The sequence below is a fragment of the Galeopterus variegatus genome, unplaced genomic scaffold, assembly GCF_000696425.1.
Source record: "Galeopterus variegatus unplaced genomic scaffold, G_variegatus-3.0.2 Scaffold93, whole genome shotgun sequence".
Lineage (NCBI taxonomy): Eukaryota > Metazoa > Chordata > Mammalia > Dermoptera > Cynocephalidae > Galeopterus > Galeopterus variegatus.
The window spans coordinates 411606-420854 of NW_007726204.1; the positions used below are offsets into that span (position 1 = coordinate 411606).

Below are 9249 nucleotides of genomic sequence, written 5' to 3' on the forward strand. Positions count from 1 at the left end.
CACCAAGTCAAGGGTTAAGATCCCCTTACCGGTCATCTTAAAAAAAAAAAAAAAAAGAATGAATCTTGAGTGTTCTTACAGAGGCGGAATAGTACAGATGTTTCAAAAAATAGGGCATCATTTTTAACAGCTTATAAGCCTACGAAAAGATACCCCACCTACATCTCAATAAAATGTTCACCTTTTGAAAAATATTCACTCATTTGAAAAGGTCAGAGAGTTTGAACGTTTTATTCATTGCTGAGGCCATGGAGAAAGTCACTTTTCAGGTATTAGCTTGTTAAATTTAAAATGCACATGTTTTCAAACCAGCTATTCCACTTCTCTAAAATTATCCTCTAATATAAATATTGGGAGGTTAACAATTGCAAAAGTGTTGTCTAGAAACCTTAATGTAGCATCATTTCTTGGAGCAAAATATTGGAAACGACTTAAGTGTCCATCAGTAAGGGTCAAGTTAAATCATTCTGGTAATCCTTCTATTGGACTATTATGCAATTGTTTAAAAAATGAGGCAGCATCACGGATTGAAGAATTTCCACAACATATATTCTTTGACAACAAATAAACTCTAATTCCCAAGGAATTAGAATCTTCTTCAGTATTATACTGACAGTGAATTTAAACCCTTTATTAAAAAGTTGATCCAAGTTACGGTGAGTAATTATTAAACTAGCACTCATGCAACCACCTCCAAATTCAGGGTATGGAAGTTGTTAACACCATTAGCTCCTGCATGTTCCTTCCCCACCAAGTGACCTTCTTGCCCCCACCAGCTCCCTCTCTTCTGCCTTTCCTCTTCACTTTCCTATTATATACTATTGATTTTTTATGAATATGCCAACACACATACATAACAATTTTAGTTTGATGGACACTGGATGGTTTCCAGCTTGAGGCAATTTGGTGGAAACAGGTGGGTTCTTTTCCAGCGCACATTATCTCCACCTGGTTCTGGGCTGCCCCTTGGATTGGGGCTCAGACTGAATGCCCTGCTCTCTACAGTGACATTCCCTTCCAACTTCACAAAGACCTCCTCAGTCCCCTGGTGCTCTGCAACCTGTTCCACAGGTTCTAGTCAAAATTGATTGTGTGTTGTTTTGGTCTGTTTTTATTGGGAGGGGACTAGGAACAAACCTCTCTAGTCATCCACTCTGGGAACTGTCTGTAACTTTCTTTTCTTTCTTTCCTTTTTTTTTTTTTTTTTTTCAGGGAAAATTTCCAGAAAGACCACAAGATCATGAGATGTAAAGCAAATATCACCCTTTTTGATTGGTGAATAGGCGTAATTGGGTACAATGACCATAGAGAATTACTGGGAAGGCAGAGATTAAAAAAAAAAACATTGAACATTAAAGTATTTCGAACATCTCTGATGGATAGGGTTGGTCCAAAGTTCTCTCAGGAGAGGACACTCCAGGGAGAAAAGGCAGTATAAGGAGAGGAGTGGGGGGTGAGGAAGGGTCTTCTGCTGTTGATGTCCAGGGTCCTGCAGTGGGATGGGAGGCAGTGGGATGGGAGGCAGTGACGGGCACTGCAGGGGGTGGCCATGGAGGTTCTCATTACCTGAGTCTGTGGGCAGAGAAGAATGGGGGCTGCAAGGGATGCCGTCTCTGAGAACTGGCATTGTGTGTCCTGACTCAAGGGTTTGCCTTGCACCCATCCTTGACAAAGATTTACATTCTACAAGAAAGTGTGTGCCTTGTCCTCTGTTGGAGCCTAAAGCTCATCTGTGAAATGACACTTCCCTTTCTTAGCCTAGAGGGAGGATGGGAGAAGGGAATGACCATTCCTGAGCACTTTTTAATAAACAAACCAACTTTTTCTAAGACTGAGCCTCAATTTTTCCAGAAATGAAATGGTACTTCCCCCATTCCCAGACTGATGGGAGAGAGGATATCAGTTCTCTTTTTGGGTTTCCTGGTTGGGAGAATGGAAGTGTGAACTTTGGGGTCCAGGTGGAAGGGAAGGCAGCCTCCACAGATGCTTGCCCCTCTGTTCTCAGTGCAGAGAGCACAGGCTCACGCTCAGCCTTCCCCAGCTCAACACAGCCCCCTTCCCAGTCTGCCCCTCTCTCAGTTATTCACACCCCAAACCCCATGCTCAGTCCAGAAACCCCAGTGTCATCCCTTACCCTTCTCTACCTATCACACCCTTTATTATGCCTATTGGAAAACCCTAGGGCTCTACTTTCATAAAACAACCAGGAATTATCCAGTTCTCATCCCCTGCCAGTTTACTGAGGGCAGAAAATTGTCTATTTTATCTATTCTGAGTGCCTTCTAATCCTTTCTTTAACAAACAAATGTCTTTTCCTATAACATCTTTCTGAAATACTAACCAGACAGCATAACTCAGAAACAAGTGGTGAATTGGGAGGTCAAATATGTCTGGACTATGGATTTCTTCAGAATCTATGGCTTTATAACTAGGAGTGAAGATAAAACAGAAACATATTCCCAGTTGGATTTAAATGTTTAGCCAGAATCATAAGGAACTGAAAGTACTGGGGAGCATGTGGCAGCCGCCCAGTGCATCCCTGAATCCATCCTGGAAGATTTGCAGAGATGAGAACAAGTATCAACAACTTGAAAGATGAAGGGTTCCATCACATTCCCATTTGACTTGCTTATTTGGCCTGCATGGAAGACAATTGGCTCTCAGAATGACGATGGATTATCATAAGCTTAACCAGATGGTGACTCCAATTGCAGCTGCTGTTCCAGATGTGGTTTTGTTGCTTGAGCAAGTTCACACATCCCTGGTACAAGGTATGAAGCTACCTATATGGCAAGTGTGTGGGGTTTTTTTCCTTGGTACCTATTAGTAAAGGCCACCGGAAGCAATTTGCTTTCAACTGACAGAGCCAGGAACATACCTTTGCTTCCCCATTTCAGACTGTATCAGCTCTCCAACCCTATGTCAAATTTAGTCCACACAGATCTTGGTCACTTTTCCCTTTTACAGGACATCATACCAGTCCTTTACATTAATGATATTAGGCTGAATAAAACTGGTGATGAGGAGGTGGCCACAACTTTAGACATACTGGTAAGATGATTGTGTGCCAGACTGTGAGAAATAAATCTCATAATAATTCAGGGGCTTTCCAATTCAGATAAATTTTTAGGAGTCCAGGGGATATGTTAAAACATCCCTTCTCAGGTGAAGAATAAGTTGTTGCATCTGACTCCTTCTACCACCAAAAGTGAGGGACAATGCCTAGTAAGCCTCTTTGGATTTTGGAGGCAACATGTACCTCACATGGGTATGTTACTCTGGCCTAGTTACTTAGTATCCTAAAAAGCTGTTAGTTTTGTGGGGTGCCCAGAAAAAGAGAAGGCTCTACAACATACCCAGGATGCCATGGAAGTTGCTCTGGTCATGCCATCTAGCAGATACACTGGTGCTGCGAGTGTAAGTGGCAGGTAGAGGTAATCTCTGGGACATTTGGCAGTCTCTTATAGGTGAATCATAGCACAGATCCAAGATTTTGGACCAAAGACCTGCCTTTGTGGATAACCACTCACCTTTTGAGAAAAAGCTTTTGGATTGCTACTGGGCCTTAGTAGACAGTGAATGCTTAACTCTGCCCACCAATTTACCATGAGACTATCTGCCCATCATGAACTGGATGTTGTCTGACCCACCAAGCCAAAAAAGTTGAGCATGCACAGCAATACTCCATTGTCAAATAGAAATGGTATATGTGAGATTGGGCTTATGCATGCCCTGAAGGCACAAGAAAGTTGCATGAGGAAGTGGCCCAAATTCCATAACCCCTAGTTCTGCCCCATTACCTTCTCTCTTCCAGCCTTTACCTTTTGCCTCAAGGGGAGTCTGCCTTATTTCACTTGGCATGTTTTAAAGGTTCATCCATGTTGTAGCAAGTATCAGAATGTCATTCCCTTCTAAGTCTAATAATATCCCATGGGATGTATATCTGTTGATAGACAAATGTTTATTGTCTTTTGCCTATTGTGAATAATACTGCTATAAACATTGGTGTACAAGTATTTGGTCGAGTCTCTTCTTTCAATTCTTTTGGGTATTTACCAGAAGTGGAATTGCTGGATCACATGGTAAACTTTTTGAGGAACCATGATAGTGTTTTCCACAGTGGCTGCACCATTTTACACTCCCAACTGCAATGTACAAGGTTCCAATTTCTCCACATACTCTCCAACATTTGTTATTTTCCATTTTTAAAATAATAGCCACCCTAATGGGTGTGAAGTGGTATCTCACTGTGGTTTTGATTTGTATTTCCCTAATGACTAGTGATGCTGAGTACCTTTTCATGTGCTTATTGGCCATTTGTATATCTTCCTTGGAGAAGTGTCTGTTCAAGTCCTTTGCCCATTTTTGAATTGGGTGGAGTTTTTGTCGTTGTTGAATTGTAGGTTTTCATGTAGTCTGGATATTAATCTCTTACCATATATATGATTTGCAAGTATTTTCTACCATTCAGTGAGTTGTCCTTTTATTCATTTAATAGTGAGTGGCCTTTTAATACACAAAAGTTTAAAATTTTGATGAAGTCCAATTTATCTATTTTTTTTTCTTTTGTTGCTTGTGCTTTTGGTTTCATATCCAAGAAATCATTATCAAATTCAACATCATGAGGATTTCTCTCTGTTTTCTTCTAAGATTTTATAGTTTTAGGTTTTACATTTAGTCTTTGGTGCATTTTGAGTTAATTTTTCTGTATGGTGTAAGGTAAGTGTTCAATTACATTCTTTTGCATGGGTATATCCAGTTTTCTCATTTGTTGAAAAGACTGTCCTTTCCTGATTAAATGGTCTTGGCATCCTTGTTGAATATCAATTGACCGTGTATGTGAGTGTTTATTTCTGGGCTTTCAATCCAATTCCATTGGTGTATATGTCTGTCCTTAAGCCAGTATTACACTGTTTTGATTACTTTAGCTTTGTACGGGGAGACAAACTTTGGACAGAATAAAAAAGCCACTTCCAAAGTCATTTTAAAACAGTAAATATCTTGGATTTGGTCTCGTTTTCCTATTTTCAGGACCTATACGAATGCTATTCATTACCAGTGTTTACGTATCTTGCGAAGATGAAATCCGTGTGCTGTTCAGCTGTGCTGGTGAGAAGTTCCACCATGAAACATGAGACACTTCTGCAGTGTCAGAGAACACTTTTTGGTCTCCTTCTTCCCATGCTACAACTCAATCTCACACCCACACACTTATACTACTCTTTCTTCTGTCACCAACACAGAGGTAGGGAGTAAAGCCTGGATTCTGTTCTCAGTTCCTTCTATTGCACTTACCTTATCTCATTCAGGTGCTGAGCTGAAGGTGAGCCCACGTTAAGTTTGGGGCCATCTTGTGTTATTGCTCCTTATTCCATTGAATTCTGTCCTCTTGGCCCGCACCAGCCACTCACTGCCAAGGGAGATGGGAGGAGATATCAGACAGATGCACAAGAAACAATGTCCCCTGTTGGTTTTTCAGGTTATAACTGCACATTTGCTCATGCATTCATTTCTGCACTCTTTCCACACACCTGTTTTGAGCATTGTCTCTGTTCTTGGCCCTGTGAAATTAGGATCCACAACTCCCACACTAGGCTTTCCTCGAAACTACAGTTTCCTCAGCAGGGGCACCTGGGAAGGGACACGCTCCAGGTGTGGTAGACACTTGCTCCTTGTTAATTATTTCATTTACTTAACAGTTTCTGGTGCCAGAAGAAGATGACCATGTTACTTTCCTGCTTGTACCTTCCTAGAGCTTACAATTGTATTCAGAACAAAGCGAAAGCCTCTGATGTTAGTTCTCAAAGCCTTTATAATAGAGATTCTTCTTCTCTATCTGATATTTACCAGAACTTCTTAAGTCTTCCTGTCCTCTTTAAAAAGTAAAATATTGGGATTGCCTTACTGGCCAGCCACCAATAAAGAAGTAGTCCTGTCCTCTTTAAAAAGTAAAATATTGGGATTGCCTTACTGGCCAGCCACCAATAAAGAAATAAGTAAATAAATAAATAAAAATTAATCAAAAATATTGATGTGGTGCCATAGATGTAATGTGGTATGCTTCTTTTTTCTTATATTGCAACTTCTGCTTATTTTTTACACTAGCTCTTTATTGATAGAACATGCTAGTATGTAAATATCCAGACTAATTATTAACTTTTTTTTTTTTTTTTTGTCTTTTTTCGTGACCGGGCTTTATTGATAGAACATGCTAGTATGTAAATATCCAGACTAATTATTAACTTTTTTTTTTTTGTCTTTTTTCGTGACCGGGAACGGATTGCAACCCTCAGTGTTGCGCCCGTACCGGACCGGGACCGGCAACGGGATCGCAACCCTCGGTGCTGCTCCCGCACCTCGCTCAGCCAGTGAGCGGGAACCGGTCTGTATGCGGGATCCGAACCCTCGGGGGGAGTGCCACCGCACTCCCAAGCGGCGCACTGTAGCAGTGCGCCACCGGGCCGGCCCCAATTATTAACTAACCCTCGGGGGGAGCGCTGCCGCGCTCCCAAGCGGCGCACTGTAGCAGTGCGCCACCGGGCTGGCCCCAATTATTAACTTTTTGAGTTAACCCTCTATTAATGCTGCATTTATTTTGAGGGCAAGGGTGGGGAGATCCCCATCCATCTTAATATATGGTTTATGAGTACGTTGTGTGGAGTGTAGGTCTAATTTACAGGTATAGGTTTTTTTTTTAATGTAAAGCAAAAAGAGCAATTTTGGGAGCAACTTGTTTCTCCAAAAGACGAAATAGGTAAAAGATTTTAATAATTGCTGAATGACCATGTTGATGAAGGTTTAGCTTTCTCCAGTTCTAAATTCTGTCGCATTAGAATTCCTTTACAAAAATATCAAACAATTCAGAACTTGTGATTCAGAAAACCACATAAATTTCTACTTCCTCCAGCATAGAGATTTCAAGCGATGATTCAAGGAGCCCTCTAAGTCTTCTGTTTTGCTAGCCCCTCACGTGGAGGAAGAGGCCTGGATGTTCCATTAGTCGAGCCAGAACCACGGACAGAACCGCAGGGTTTTGGTGTCCTTTTTTTTTCCTGGTATGGTTGACAAATAAAAATTGTGTACATTTAAGGTGTACAACATGATGTTTTGATATACATATATGTATATACACACACACTGTGAAATGATTAGCACCATCAAGGTAACTAATATACCCATCACCTCACCTAGTTACTTGTGTGTGTGTGTGCTGAGAACACTTTAAATCTACTCTCTCAGCAAATTTCGAGTACACAGTACATTGTTGTTAACTACAGTCACCATGCTGTACATTGTTTCTAGAACTTATTCATCTTATAACTAAAAGTTGATATCCTTTGACAAACGTCTCTTCATTTCTTCCAACCTCCAGCCTATGGTAACCACCATTCTACTTTGTTACCGTGAGTTTGACTTTTTTTTTTTAAGATTCCGCATATAAGTGAGATCATGCAGTGTTTGTCTTTCTGTGCCTGCCTTATTTCACTTGACAAACGTCTCTTCATTTCTTCCAACCTCCAGCCTATGGTAACCACCATTCTACTTTGTTACTGTGAGTTTGACTTTTTTTTTTTAAGATTCCACATATAAGTGAGATCATGCAGTATTTGTCTTTCTGTGCCTGCCTTATTTCACTTAGCATAATGTCCTCCAGTTTCATCCATGTTGTCACAAATAGAATTTCCTTCTTTTTTAAGGCNCTGGATGTTCCATTAGTCGAGCCAGAACCACGGACAGAACCGCAGGGTTTTGGTGTCCTTTTTTTTTCCTGGTATGGTTGACAAATAAAAATTGTGTACATTTAAGGTGTACAACATGATGTTTTGATATACATATATGTATATACACACACACTGTGAAATGATTAGCACCATCAAGGTAACTAATATACCCATCACCTCACCTAGTTACTTGTGTGTGTGTGTGCTGAGAACACTTTAAATCTACTCTCTCAGCAAATTTCGAGTACACAGTACATTGTTGTTAACTACAGTCACCATGCTGTACATTGTTTCTAGAACTTATTCATCTTATAACTAAAAGTTGATATCCTTTGACAAACGTCTCTTCATTTCTTCCAACCTCCAGCCTATGGTAACCACCATTCTACTTTGTTACCGTGAGTTTGACTTTTTTTTTTTAAGATTCCGCATATAAGTGAGATCATGCAGTGTTTGTCTTTCTGTGCCTGCCTTATTTCACTTGGCATAATGTCCTCCAGTTTCATCCATGTTGTCACAAATAGAATTTCCTTCTTTTTTAAGGCCGAATAGTATTCCATTATATTTTAAATTATATATAGTATATATATAATTTAATTTATGTTAATATAATTAATATAATAATAAATTAATATAAATTTTAAGTTATATATATATCACATTTTCTTTATCCATTCCTTCATTGATGGACACTTAGGTTGTTTCCATCTCTTAGCTATTGTGAATAATGCTGCAATGAACATGGAAGTGCAGGTATCTCTTTGACATACTAATTTCATTTCCTTTGGATACATGTATACCCAGAAATGGGATTGTTGAATCATAAGGTAGTTCTATTCCTAATTTTTTTGAGGAACCTCCATACTGTTTTCCATCATAGCTGTACCAATTTACATTCCTACCAATAGTTTGTAAGAGTTCCCTTTTCTCCAAAACCTTCCCAATATCTGTTCTATTTTGACTTGTTATTTTTTTTTTGACTTGTTATTAATAGTCACCTTACCAGGTGTGAGGTGATATCTCATTGTGGTTCTGATTCACATTTCCCTGCTGATTAGTAACACTGAGCATTTTTTCATATACCTGCTGGCTATTTATATTTCTTCATTGGAAAAATGTTTATTCAGGTTCTTTGTCCAGTGTTTAAAAGGTTTTTTGGTGGGCTTTTTTGAGTTGTAGGAGTTCCTTATATATTTTGGATATTAACTCCTTATTGGATATATGCTTCACAAATAATTTTTTCCTATAATATAGATTGTTTTCCTTTTCTTTTCTTTTCTTTTCTTTTTTTTTTTTTTTTTTTTTTGGCTGCTGGCCCATATGGGTATCCAAACCCTTGACCTAGCTTTTCATTTTGTTGATTGTCCTCTGCTATGCAGAGAGCACCTTTTGAGGGCTCTGGCATCAAGGACAGCAACAGAGATAAGATCTTATTTTGTTCGGGACACCAGAATAGACAGAATAGATTGGGAAGAGCTAAAAGACATTGCAAAGGAAAGATTTTTTTTTTTTTTTTTTTTTTTTTTAA

At 39.4% G+C, this 9249-nt stretch overlaps 1 long non-coding RNA gene across 1 annotated transcript in view; it reads right to left on the reverse strand.

Moving 5' to 3' along the window:
* Positions 1 to 9249, reverse strand: part of LOC103598252 — a 97466-nt gene that overhangs the window by 2317 nt on the left and 85900 nt on the right. Inside the window, exon 2 of the long non-coding RNA XR_551188.1 lies at positions 5296 to 5410. This is a non-coding gene — a long non-coding RNA (uncharacterized LOC103598252). The remainder of the gene's footprint in view (positions 1 to 5295; positions 5411 to 9249) is intronic.